The sequence below is a fragment of the Atheta coriaria genome, unplaced genomic scaffold (assembly GCF_025399875.1).
Source record: "Atheta coriaria isolate IRGN ID8LTWV9N9 unplaced genomic scaffold, Caltech_Dcor_3.1 hic_scaffold_6_pilon, whole genome shotgun sequence".
NCBI classification, from domain to species: domain Eukaryota; kingdom Metazoa; phylum Arthropoda; class Insecta; order Coleoptera; family Staphylinidae; genus Dalotia; species Dalotia coriaria.
In genome coordinates, this window is record NW_027045448.1 from 688755 (window position 1) to 703348 (window position 14594).

The window sequence follows — 14594 nt, forward strand, 5'->3', positions numbered from 1 at the left end:
TGTTATTTTAGGATAGCAAATTAGATTATACATGAAATATTAAATGTTTAATTACGTAACTGCCGTAGAAATACTAATATTACATTATAATTTTTATTCTTTTACGCGGAATAATGATAGTTTATAAATATAAATCTTTAAATAATTTGACATTACAGGCCGCATTTACCATCAAATTATCCTAGACTGTAATATCCTACTTACTGCCCTAGGTCACCACACAGTATAACGCTTCATTGCTTTTCAATTCAGTGTGCTGTTCAATAGGTGAAAATTAATTAAGATTTACTTTACTAGTCCGCTACTGGGACCAAACCGTCCGCCTATTAATAGCGTTCCCGTCGTGTAGCAATCGCAATGTTTCTCCAACTAAACGTCGAAACCTGCATGTGCACTCCGCCATCCGGTGCATGTTTAGCGATGTGTTTAGGGGCGCGTTGTTTAGAATTGCGTTTAGTCGCAATTGAGCTCCGTTCAATACCTACAGGAGCATTCATCAACCCAAACAATTTTATTGCAATCAAATATTTTCATTACACAAAACAAAGACGCATATATAAAATATTAAATAATATCACTTAAGTTGATTTGATAGTAGTTATTTATAAATATTTAATACATAAAGACAATGTAGTTTAATACTTTCGTAGACATTCGGTAGGAAATTGAATGGAGCGAACAAATTCAATATTATAACGCGGTACACAATCCCACACAACTAGTAAGTGCACTAGGGTACACTGCGTCGATACATCAATCGAACGGCAAACAATTAATAAACTACATGCTCGATTAATCAATCGACCCCTTCATACGCGCCCGGCGCATTCACATGTGCATGTGCACGGCGCAAACCGGCGCCATAATTAAATTCAAAACGCACAAACAAAATACCTACGCTCGCAGGAGACAATGGATAATAATATCGTTTAGTGCGTTTGGAGACACAAATCTATATTTAGGGGAGCAACATTACCGATCATAGTGGTTGTACTGATTAAAATTATATTTATGAGTTAAATGGATTTTGGATTTTATATTTTTATTTGATTAAATTTGGTGTGTAATCAATTTATTATAACAAAATTGGGTTTTTATAAATTTAATTAAACCATGTAAATTAATTGACTCTACATATAGTTATAAATAATATTCAGTTAGAGCACGTTGTAAAATTCTTTTTAAATTGTCATTTATTAATATCTAAAAATTCATTTTAGACTAAATTAAATTTTCTCGGAGAAAAATTGCTTTGTAACCTCTGATAACAAAAAATATTTATTTGTTTGTACACTGTTATATAGTTTAATCAAGTAATACAATATTTCCTACTGATGAATCATCCTGTAGATAGCAACTAAAGTGCATTAAGCTCTTAGTTTGGTGCAATGACTAAGTTTACTTTTTGCTTTTACGATCATACCGTTAATATTAGTTTGGTATTAGACTGTAATGTTTGGGGTTGTTTGGCAGGCGGCCGAAATTCGCATGGCGTTCTAACAGGGGTCCGCTAACTACCCCGTTGAGAATATGGCACATCCTGCACAACACATTCCGTCTGGTGGCGGGCGGCGCCTGCCAAACGGAAGCAAATAGAAAGAAATGAAGATGTACACCAACTATTGCCGAACGTGTATGAACGTGCGGTCGAAGAAGGATGGGGTTGTGTCTACTGGGAGCGCGCCATCACAATAACAATCATGATAAATACCCCGTGCAGAAAACGAAGAAAAGTGAAAGGCGCCTGCAAGAAAAACGAAAGTAAAACTTTTGAGTTATTCATAAAAATAGCGAAAGAAATCCAAACTCAAACACTGTAATGTAAATATGCCAGAAGAAAGCTGTATGAACGACGCATGAATACAATTGAAACAAACATACAACAGCGATGTACTGGTTGTTTATGCATTTTGTATGACAAAGAAAAAAGTTGAAAAATGGAATGCGCTTTACAAAAGCCAGACGGCGGGGGAACGAATTAAATGCATGTTTGAAATAAATAAAAAACCGGCCTGAATTATAGAAGGGTAACACAGTACATTTGAAAGTATTTTCTTTGTGTTTTGTTTGTGGTCCATGTTTGCTTTCGAAAATTTCTTGCTAGGTGTTTCTTTGACGTTAAAAAGTTACGCCGGGCGCAAAGTTGAAATGCGTAAATAAATAATTCATCAACTTAAACATTCCGTTTCGCATTTTCATTTTCTATTTGGATATGTAAAGACGAAATATTGCTAAAGCGAGAAAAAGGAAAACAATTTTTTCTAAACACAATTTGCGATATTGTAGATGTAAACATTTCTATCGCTTGAACACTCAAACAATAAGCAAGGTCTTGTTGAACACATTTTGGTTTTGCTTATTTGCAAAATATTGACGCGCCATGTAATGTGTAGCATTACAAATTCATTTTCGTTTTGGGCGCGTGCTTATTGTGTTTGCACAGTGCGGCATAAAGTTAGCCGTTTTGAAATACGAAAGGGGCGAAACGGTGGAAATCCAAAAACGAGAGTAATTGGACGTTATATATGAATGAAAATGCACAAAGTGCATGTTGTGTGCGGCAAAAGTGGCCATCGAAATGTTCGTTATCTTTACGTTTAGTCTGATAGCAGTCCGCTAACCACCGACTACTACCATCTACAGGGCGTTAAAATATATAATTGTATTATGCAGGTAATCAAAAAACACCGGCCGTAGCTGATTTTTGTTTCGAGTGGTGTGCCGATTGAAAGCAGGCTTTTTCATATGGCAACCCACAGGAAGTGGCAAGTCGAAAGATATAATAGATCGATAGGTCGTTATGAATTCATTTATCGCGTGCGTGGAACACGTAACGGTCATTTCGAATTTGCAGCTGTGATTTCGTGGCCATTTCACACATAACTTCGCTAACTTATATCGCGGTGAAATGGAAAATGTTTCCTTTTTTGATTTTCAAATAGTCATAACCTTGGCCACAAATTTACAACAATTATTCTATCAAATCTTATTAAAACTTAATTTTATGAATAAAGTTTAAGGCAATGTACCGTATTTTTTCTAAAGAAATAAAAGTATAAGATATATAGATAACCTATTAAATTGAATAGAGATTTTTCTCTTTCAAACGTGCACACGTGAATCATCTGTAAATAAAATTGTCATCAAGCGTGTAATTATGCGGTGGCGCTTGACCCAATTTGCAAATAACGACGTTCTTTTATTTTTTATTTGCGCGTGTATTGCGCTCAGCTGCCGGCGAGTGTGTAAATTGAAACTTTAGATTTCCAAGCGAGTCGTCTAGTTACGCAGATGTGTCGCCTCCGTCCGCCATAACGCGTGTGCACTCGAAGCGGGAGCGTGGGGGTTGTGTGTGGTAACACATCTATTTTGCACATATAGCTCGCGGGCGGCGGGCGCGTTCAGTGTCGCATGTCCGGGCGGCGGCGCGGATGGCGCTTGGATTCGTCAGTAAAACGAAGCCAATTTCCAGCTGGATCTCTACATCTCTATATCTGCGTACGTCCTCGGCTCTCTATAGCTTTTTTCTTGTCGTTTTTATCTGTAAACTACTGCCTATTACAAAATATTTTAAAACTCACATAAAACAATGTTTTTTTATCTATATATTAAAACTTGAATGAATATGACTTTGTCCTTTTATATTGTAATTTTAATTATATCTTCAATTGAATTTTAATTTATATATGCAAATTTCTGTTACACTCTGTATCAAAAAATTTGCGTATGTATACGCATTGTGATCTGAATATTCCAACAAACGTAGCATATTGTGCGAGAAACGCGTAGCCAACGCGTGTGGGCGTGCATTGTGCGCAAAACTGTTGGTTGTATGTACTTACAAATTGCATGCTCGTCCTCCTTTGTGCGTCTTGTGCTACTAGTCAAATAAGCAAACTCTATAGCAGTGTAACTTCAACGCCCGAAAAAATGCGCACAACTCGACCCCCTTGGAAGCCAACACCAAATATTACAACAAACGCGCCGGAACCATAACAAATAAAACAAGAAGGAAATTCTTTTAGCTCCAATGCAAAAGCACAACGCATTGCCGTAATTAAAAATAAACATATCCACTCGGCGTTGAAGCATTCTCTTTTAATTAACAAAGGAAAACAAAAACTAGGTGATATTTAGGTCCTGTTGAATAATAATAACAATAATCGCCTGTCACAACATAACAACTCAAAATTGCTTTACTGTGACAGTTTTAATTGAAAGCGTGTGTGCATTTTTTTGAGCCGATATGAAAATGGAAAATTAAAATCAGTTTAGCGGAAAAACTAAAACGAAAATGTTCATGTGTGCTAATCCAATGTGGACAAATGATTGCGACGTTTATTCCGGCGGAAAATTTTGAACGTTGCCGCTTTATTTCTGGCGGAAGCGCAAGGCTAGTGCTCACATAAAAGTGGGAAGGTTTTATACAAAAAGGTAATTAGAACACACGGTTAAATGCTTTGAGGAAATGCAGGTGTACTTGCGCTGCGTGCTAATTACGTTGACGTTTTGTGCTACGGCTTTTATACATATGCGACCATACTGTGAGAAGGGCGTAAAACCAGTTTGGAATTAAATATTATAATTTTAATGAGACTTTCAAGTAGCTCAATAATTCATCATGGCAAAATGTTTGCTATGAATTTATACAAGTGTGGATATAAATGTTGCCTTTTTTGCGTTTCAATGACTTGCGTATAAAATTAACACTTAAAATAAAACAAATAACCAAAAAAGTTAATTTGAATCAAAATTAGCTTATAAACGTTTTTTCTTTCTTTCATTGGTTGTCGTATAATAGTATATTAAGTAACAAGTGGCTAAACGAGGGCATTACAGACGCTCGCCACGCTCGCTCTCAATCAATCGAGTCTCTAACAACGTTTAGCCACAGTTCATATTGTGCTGTTCCGATACGAGCAGCAGCAGCTGCTTTGACGTATTTGATTCCACTTTTTTATGTTCAAAATTAAAATTCGTAATTTTTTATTTCTGATTGAGGATTCTTAACAAAGAATTGAATTTGAGTAATTAATCTTTGTAATATTTTCTCCTAGCATGCCGGGCTTAGACTTTATTGTCATGTAAAGTATAATTATTAGTAGTATAATAATAAAAACAAACTACCACATTGTGAAGGGGGGCTCCTTATTATCCAATTTAAACAACTTTTCACTTAATAAAACTAAGAGTTTTTTTCGGCAGATGTCAATAAGTAAAACGTGTATTCACATGAAGACTTAAGAATCAATTATCTCAGGAACTAGAAGAGATAAACCAAAACCGAAAACACTATAATGCTTAGTATGAAATTCTAGGAAAGATAACGTTAAAAAGCTTTCAAATATAACATATTCCTGAAAAATTATCCACCGCAATTTTTGCAGTAATAATGTTAGAGAAGAACTTTCTTCATTTTGTTCATGCGGTGATATCAATCTATCAAATGGCAAATTTAGTTTTTCCATTTTCCAAAGTTGACCAAAGACTTCTCAAAAAGATCAAGAGGTTACACTTGACTGTTTTTGGACTCAAAAAAATTTTTTTAAGCTAGAAGAAATTTTCCATTTTCCGCTAATCGATTGAGTTTTTCAAGGGGATGAAAGATATCAAGTCAGTTTTCCGATAAAATCAATATTTCGGAAAATGGGTGGTCAATTTAAAACCAATCAAATAAAATTACCTCCCCAATTTTCCCCACACTTTCCAAAATGATGAAAAACAATGCCAGGAATCCATTAATTCAGGTTTGGTTGCGCTATCTTAATTAGTTTTTAAGTAACTGACCATTTTTAATTATTACATAAGTGTTGGTAACTGTATATTTTAACATGTTATATAATATAATATTTAATTCTACATACGAATATGAAACCCGTTTTTTTTATCTCTAATGATTTTGAAGATATGTGCGAAAAACTGGTTTATTCGTTTTCTCTATCATTTTCTGAGCAAAAAATAAAAATTTGAAATTACAATTTTTTATTACAAAATATAAAAGAACATGTGATTCTACATACTTTATCATAATAAAATGTTGTTCTAAAATAAAGCTTTTTGATAATAATAACCCTAATTAAGTCTAATTTTGTCGCTATTCAAATTACATAAATTTTTTATTTTTTGATAATAATAACCCTAATTAAGTCTAATTTCGTTGTTGTTCGTCCAAAAATATTTTTAGGAAGTAAGTTCGCTCTGTTCTTTGACCGAAAAAATTAAAAAAAAGAGTTTGACCCTGTTGTTCGACCGAAAATATATTTAGAAAAATAAGTTCGACCCTTTTCTTCGACGGAAAATAAAATTAACAAAAAAGTTTGACCCTGTCGTTCGACCGAAAATATTTTAAGTAAGTAAGTTCGACTCTGTTCTTCGGCCGAAAAAAATTGTAACAAAAAAGTTGGACCCTGTTGTTTGACCGAAAATATTTTAAGAAAGTAAGTTTGTCCCTGTTCTTCGTCCGACAAAAATGTTAACAAAAAAGTTCGACCCTGTTCTTCGGCTGAAAAAAATGTTAACAAAAAAAGTTTCACTCTGTTATTCGATCAAAAATGAAACTTATTGGATAAAACAGCGATATTCTAAAGGTATTTTAAGACACTTCCTCAGGGTTAATAAAGTTAAAAAGATATTCATAGTGTGGAGGGACTCTCGAACTTTAAGATGACGTTGAGCAATTTAAAAAAATTAATTGGTTCACGAAAAACGGCGATTTCCACATCATGTTTTTAAATTTTTACAAAATTGTCTACTTTTGAAGGGCATTTCAAGGCACTTCCAAAGGGTCTAGGTTGCTGAAATAAAATGTATCATAAAGGAAGTCTGTGGAACTCTAATATGAAGCTAAAAAACTTTAGGAAAGTTAATTAATTCAGTAGATACAGAGTGTTTTCCACACTATGTTTTTAATTTAAAAAAAAAAATGCTAAATTTTAAAGGACATTTTAGCGCACTACCAAAAGGGCTAGGAAGTTAAAACGGAATTCATTTCATAGGGGAACTCTCCAGCTCTGATATAGCAGTGAGCAACTTTGATAAAATCAATTAGTTTATGAGGTACAGGGTGTTTTTCACACTATGTTTTCAATTTTTGTGGAAAGATGCTAATTTTTAAGGGTCATTTAAAGGTACTTGTAGAAGGGCTAGACGGTTTGAAAGGCATGCGTTATGTAGAAGAACTTTTGATCTCGGACATGGCGGTGAGACTCTCCAAAAAAATCAATTACTTCAGGAGATACAAGGCATTTTCCACATCATGTTTTCAAATTTTTATAAAATTGACAATTTTAAAGGGCATTTTAAGGTACTTTTGGATTATACGTATATTATCTAACAAAGCTTTGAGTTATATTTATATGACAGTAAAAAAAGGTATGGTCCCCTGCTTTCTAAAGGTACAAAATAAATTATTCATAAAATAATATCAACGTATTTAAACATTACACCATGTTGCATAAATGCGTATTTTATAGCAATACCACACCATAAACAATACATTTCTAGTAATATGATAGTATATTAAGTAACAAGTGGCTAAACGAGAGTCTTTAACACCGTTTAGCCACGAGGTGCTTACGCTATTTTTTCTATTTCCATTCTAGTTCCACGTTGCGGTTTTCGTACTTTAACTTTTGTATTTTTATTTATCGAAATTTGCTCGCACATTTATACAAACGCTATGCGACGCTTCGGTTCACATCGAGCCCCTCCGATACGAGCAGCAGCAGCGCCTGCTTTGACGTGTTTGACTGATGTCGTATGGCATTTCTTACCGCCTTATGATGCTGCGTAGGCAAATGAGCAGGCGCTTGCTTCGTCCCATTGCATAATGCTAGAACATAATGAATATTATGTACAGTTTGGCCGTCCATATATAAAGTACCACTTTTTGTGTATAAAAACCGTGGAAAAACTGGCGTTTTATAGGTGGAAGTAGGAAAAATTATTTATCATAGACAAAACGATTGTTGCAATATCAGCAATGTCACAATGTAATATCATCGTCGGCATTAAGAAAGCAACGCAGGTCGACAAGAAAATAAACGAAGCGAACGCATAACGAGACATCATGTTTCTGAACAATTCAACTAGTTGATGGTTCATATTTCATAAAAATATGCTGCTCTTGTTACATCGTTATTTTTATTATTATATATTTTATAATATTCCATATTATTGTGGTGTTGATATTATTAAAAGTTAACACACTAAACAAACAAACTAAACATTGTTTTGTCATTTAGAGTAACTACACAACAGGTTGCATGAAAATTAGCAAAAAAGTATAACAATTATAAAATCATAAAACCAATTTAAAGGCTAATATACTGTTTCGGATAATAAAAGATAAGTAGATACTAAATATTTAATGCTACCAATGATTGCATTAAATCTTGTAATAGCAAAGAGGTTACAAAACAAGTTTTAAAAATTTTTACAACACGCTGTATGAAATATACGAATGAGTACGCTTCGTCTCGCTGAGAAAGCAGGCGCTTAAACTTGCGCGAAATTTCGGCTAACTTTTCGAGGGCAATAAGTTATTCGCGTATCGTTCAACCGGAATTAGCAAAACTGGCAAGCTGGCAGAAACGCGCGCAACTGACAAAACTCCGCGCCAAGTATGGGGGCATCCAGTTGCACGACGGTATCCTTTATCCTTGTTCGGCGAAAAGTTATTATACTTCCTTATACGTCCGCGTACGTCCGTATTCTCTCATCATGTACGTCTTCGCATTTTTGTTACTTATATCTTGTACGCTATAAGCGATGTTCCCAACTCAGCTGTCACAACTTTCTAATACTTTATTTATTGTAAATTAAACTTGTTAATTACAATTTGTTGGGTGTAAAAAATAGGTTAAAATTAGCATCCTTGCCCGGCTCCTCCACTTTCCAAATTTATATAAATTTTAATGTATAGTCCTATCTAAGTTTATAAATAAACTAAAAATATAATTATTTAAATTTTGTGTATATTATAAAAATTATATATTATTACTATAATAATTTAAATTATAATTTTTACAATATTTTAATTTATTGTGTTTAACAAAACAAGTTAGAAAAAAATGCACTGGCGCAACAGCGTGCCGTCCAACCATCTGTACGCGGCGTCAGCGCATGCAAACGCGCGACACGGTAGCAACGGCGGCGGCGGTGGCGGCAGTTCAGCAAACAGACTCGCGTTCGTTTAAAATCGATGGCGGTTTGCGTGCGGCGTTCAGTCGTCGACGTTCGTTCGTCGGTTGCGCCACGCGTGATCTTGCCCCCGTGAAACGCTCTCGCACGCGCGTCCTCCAACGACCAGAGTTAACCACCCGCGCGCGCACAAAGTTTCCTAAACTTTCGCATATGCAATATTTTGCACGATGAATATTTTGCGATCAAAGTGCTAAACACCGGTGGCACGGCCACTTAAAAACTTTAAAAACTTTACACATAAATGACAATTGTTGAACGCTTTTTGGAAGTGCAATTAGGTGCTTCGCACGAGTTTGCGCGACGAGTATAAAATTTCTTCAGTGTGACGAAACTTTACTGGAGCGAGGCAATTGAAAAATAAATAAACTTTTAATCAGTGAAATTCAATATTCTTCGAATTGTGGCACGTGCACACACGACGACGCGCAAAGAAGGTAAAAAAAGTAAATTCTTTATTTGCGTCTTACTTTTGCACCGCGCTTGGTATCAAACAGTGGGCGCTTTGTTCTTTTAATCTCGTGAACAAATAAATTCGCAAATGGGAAATTTTAAGAGCGCGCTTGCTAGGCCAAGCGTGGTGGATTGTCGGCAGGCAAGAAATGTTCGCGGCACTTTCGCGCAGTTGGCTGCTAACCCGGTGTCCGGGAAGATAAATCTCACATCTACACAAAACGACGTCGCCGGCGAGATATTAGACTTTGCGATGCGAATAATAACCGTGACACTTTTACATCCCACGCTGAGAGTGCTGAAACTGAAAAAAGAAACCAAATGAAATTATATCCTAATTGCCTTCCGTCTTCCAAGTCGATGTGTCGTGTTGCTGGAGTTCAATAGAACAATAAGGCCAAGATAGACTTACAAAATATACAGGTTTTATACGTGCACATAAAGCAATGTTTGCGAGTTTACAACATTTCGCAAAAGTACCACGTGAAAGATTTATTTGTTTCTTCGGCTTCCTACGATTGTAATATTTTATTATAACCGTAACAAAACAACTAAAGTATATTACTTCAATTATGTATTTTACCAAATTTTATTTATTGTTAATTTTATATTTTAATAGCTAGATAAATATTCAGCGGGCTTGAAATTGTGGAAAGCAAAGTTTTATTCTAGGCGGAGAATGCTTTATTACAAAAGTTACGAGAGCTTTTCAAGCCATAAACAAGAGAAATTGCCAAAATTTATAACAATATCCAAGGTAAAAGAGTAATTCACAAAATGTTACCACATATTCAACTCGTGGAAATGTGCTGAATATAATTCCAAAAATTATTTATATTTTAAAATTTCATGTTGATTTTTTGTTTAAAAATTTATATCAAAAGAAACGCAGTGCAAACTCTTCTAACGAAATAATTCGCAAAAGGATTCTGTGGTGGAACGTGAAGAATTGCGCGCCTTATTACATCGGTCTCCAACTGATCGCGAAGTCGGCGTGGAGGCGGCGACGGTGGCGAGACCGAATGCGGTCGACGTCTTCATCTGCAAACACTGACGCGGCCGACAGTCTACAGAGATATTCTCGAAATAACTCGGGAAATACCTTGGGAAAGTTTCGAGCTTTTCGGTGCGCGCAGTTTGGAAAGCGCGGCGTGCACTTATTATGTCTATTCCAATCTCGTTGCCGGCGCGCAAGGTAAAGATATTGTAAGCTGTAAGGTAACGACGAAAACTTGAAAACGTCTTTTTAATCTCGTATGCAAATAATTTTCCAGTTTGGTCCTTTCAAACTTCACCACGCCTCGGTTTTTGCCACAATCCGTAAGGTTGTGTTGGCAAAATTATTAATATGCGCTAACTCAAGGTGTGTAATAAGTTGAATCAACAAAGATACAAAGTGTACAAGCAAAAAAATAAAAATAAAACCGCCCAGCCTGGTTAAGAAGAAATTTTATGCTTTATAACCATTTACGCATATAAATGTATAATAAATGATGTTTTATGCAGCCAGCCCGAATAGGACGGTTTTAATTCAACAATAAACCCAACTTTATGTTATTAATTAAGTCTATTCTAAAACGCGTTGGGATTGTCGACCAGAGCTGGCGCTGGGGCGCAAAAGGACGAAGCTGTAACCGCAACGTCCTGTTACTGAGCGCGCACTTTCCTTTCCTTATCAAAAATGCATTTTTTATGCCGTGACGCTCAACCTTTTCGCGTACATGTGCCTGAAGTTTCCATTTGCATGGAAATTACAGGCTTTCATTTCATTCCGTCTGCGTGTCATTTTTTCCTCATTTTCTTCTATATTTTGCATTACTGAATAATTATTTACCACCAGCGGACTATGTTTGCATAATATACTCGCATCTTCATTTTACATTTCGGACATTTCGCATTATACAAGAGATTAATATGCGGTTGTCATAACTGAAAAACTTTTTCCATGCAAACAACTGAATTACAACTATGGTTTAATATTTGGGTTTATACGTCAGTGCAATTTTCTTTTGCAGAGAATTGTTAAAGATTGATCTGTAAAAATCGCAACGCGCTTGATGCCAGACAGAAAATGCACGAAAACTCTTCAGAGTTTTATGAATATGTATATCTATATATGCATTTACAAAAGTTGCAAAATGCTGTTTATATTAGAAGACGTAAAACTTCAGATTTGCTTACGGATGAAACGGCGCATAAGGAAGATATTCGTTTCGTTGATGTCTTCGATTTGGTGCTGAAATGTAAAATGCTCCAAGTGAGAACCACTTTTTTACCCTTGCGCTTTTGCAAATTTACAGATTTATTCAAGACTGCATACAGAATGTCCTTACAAGACGGATTAATTATATCTTGGTAATTATCTTACAATTTAAACATTTATCATTTTTAAAAGTTTTTCATATATTATTTCAGGTCTTAGTCAAGATTTGAACTGTTTCCATACATTGTTAAAAACAAATATGAAACAAAACACAGTGTATGTTTTGCAGTTTAGCAAATGCACTCCAGTTTTATTTTTATTTATTCTGCAGAGTGCGCCGCGGCAAAAAATAATATTTGCCCTAGCGTGCTCATCAAACGGATTTTAAACCCGTGAATGTGTTGAAAATCGTCAAAGTACATAGATGTTTGAAGGAAAGACGTGCGGCGAGCGCTGGAGCAACGAAGGAAAAACGATAAAACCCATTGTTTGTTTGCCTCGGCGCTCATTCAGTTTTCATTTTGCTCGGCAAACATTTCCCGGACTTGATGTTTATAGTAAATCTAGCGTTGTTTCCATTCCTTCCGAATTCTTTGCATATTTTTTGCACCGGCTTATCGAAATCACGTCGCGTGGCGTCGCGTCGATTTACAATTTCGCAATTTACGTTTTAGAATAACGAGGCGACCGCAAAACGAATGCTCTTTACGTGCCAAATCAACGACGCATTGTTTGTTTTTATATCATTACTAATTGTGCTCGGTGTGCGTATGTGTATGTGCCCCAGCGGCGCGCTAAATCTCTGAACTTTTGCGTTTCACCCGCCGGCCGTCGACGCCGGACACAAATCGAAAGGCAACCAAGCGCAAATGCGGAAAATTCAATGGGAAAGCACACATACAAGTACACGCATACAAACTCACAAAGTGAGTGACGACACGTGTGGAATGATAAAACATGCTGCGCTAAAAATAAAATAGTTTAGTGTGTCCAAATAGCTTAAAAATATTCATATTTTCAACATTGTTTCATTAGTCATCTTTCATATATGCATATAAATAAATAATTCCGGAAAATATTTATTCCGGGAAAATATTGTGGTCAACAAGTTGCATTTATATTACTTTTTGTTATTCTACAATTAAAAGATTACAATTGCAATAAAAATAGACGTAAAAATATAAAATATTACCTAAGTTGCAGGTAAATACTAATTATAATTAACCATAAGTATGAGTATAATTTCGATTCTTTAATTTTATTTTTTAACACTGTTATTGTTTCTTTTCCTATACTCCACAGCGTGAGCAAAAAAAGTTGAAGAGCAATCAACCGCACTTTTAATAATGGATTGCGACGCTTTTTTGCCGCTAACATTTTTCCGAGTTTTCAATGGATCGAGTACTAGCTACGCATTATGCGGGCAAAGTACTCGCACATCCAGCTACACCGCCGTGAGTGTTTGTACTTTTCGTGCAAAAAAAACGACGAAAATGACGAAACCAAAAAGTAACTAGTTTGGCATCAACGCGCAAGTAAACACGGGCGCTGCTGGTGGTTGTTTGCTTAAAACTTCATGAAAAAAGTGCCGCTTTTTATGAAGCTACTTCGCATTTTCCGTATCCGTATGCTCGCGAGTACACACACTGCTTGTGTTACGCAAAAATTCATTTGAAAGATAAAATATGTCGCAGACGTTTGGTGAACACGTCATACGTTACTTTTTTAAGCAAAATCCGCGAAATTGAAATTTCGACATTTTCATAAGTGCAAGCGTGCATCTTTTCCTCTTAGCAATTTCTTTGTTATGAAAGAAATGAGTTTTCTTTTCAGCGAATCAAATGCTTTTCAGCAAAGTCATAAGACGAAGTATATTTAGATTTTCATTGAGTTTGATAAAATTTCACATCAATAAAAACATTTTTTTTACATTTACGGCCCAGACAACCAAGTAAAACTTTAATTATAAATTCATCATATGCGAAATACAATATGAATAGTGAATATATTATGGTAATGATAGTTTGCAAACAAGTGAATATTGTCGGCAATAAATTATTGCTGTTAATGTATTTCTAGGTATCATGTACGTGCAGAACTCGCGCATTTATAAATATGCATAATTCGTGCATGTGCACCAATTGCACCTCATTTATCTCATCGCCCGTCAATTGTGTCCTCGCTGTGTGTCTCCATTGCGTTCGCAACAGCTGTTCGCCGGCGCAACACCACAATGTCCCTTTAACTCGAGTGCAAACATTCGCATTCGCATCTGTGGATTGAAATTACATTCCGATAACATTTGCTGGTTTTGAGAATCCACATACAAGTTGATTTCATTCTGGACATTGTTTGTGCACATATTTACACTAATTACGCTGTTTCAATTTCCAATTTAGTTTTCTGATATTGCACAATAGCTCTGTAAATTAGCTTATTAGCGATACACAACATTAACAAATGAAAATATTAATTACATTCAACGGAAAAGAGAAAAATCGTGCGTGTGTATTAAATTTCGTTTGTTTTGATGTAAATTTGATTCCGTCATCTTTCACGTTCAATTTTTGTAGGCGACCTGAACGAATAACGTTCGTCCGCACACCTGCCATTTGACGTTTTTGTCGCCCGGGGACAGTTCCACCGCAATTCGGTGGCTGTGGCTGCAACGAACTGCGTGTCATTCAAACACAGTACAAAAAAGAAATTCGTATCGGCGGCGAGCACTATCTCCGAA

The 14594-nt window shown here is 35.6% G+C and overlaps 1 protein-coding gene across 2 annotated transcripts in view; it reads left to right on the forward strand.

The window, feature by feature from the left end:
- Nucleotides 1-9256: 9256 nt before the first annotated feature.
- LOC135794277 (discoidin domain-containing receptor 2-like) overlaps nucleotides 9257-14594 on the forward strand; it is a 78650-nt gene continuing 73312 nt past the window's right edge. For both annotated transcript variants that reach the window (XM_065305492.1, XM_065305493.1), the window contains exon 1: nucleotides 9257-9638. The gene's annotated coding sequence lies outside the window, so the exon portion shown is untranslated. The remainder of the gene's footprint in view (nucleotides 9639-14594) is intronic.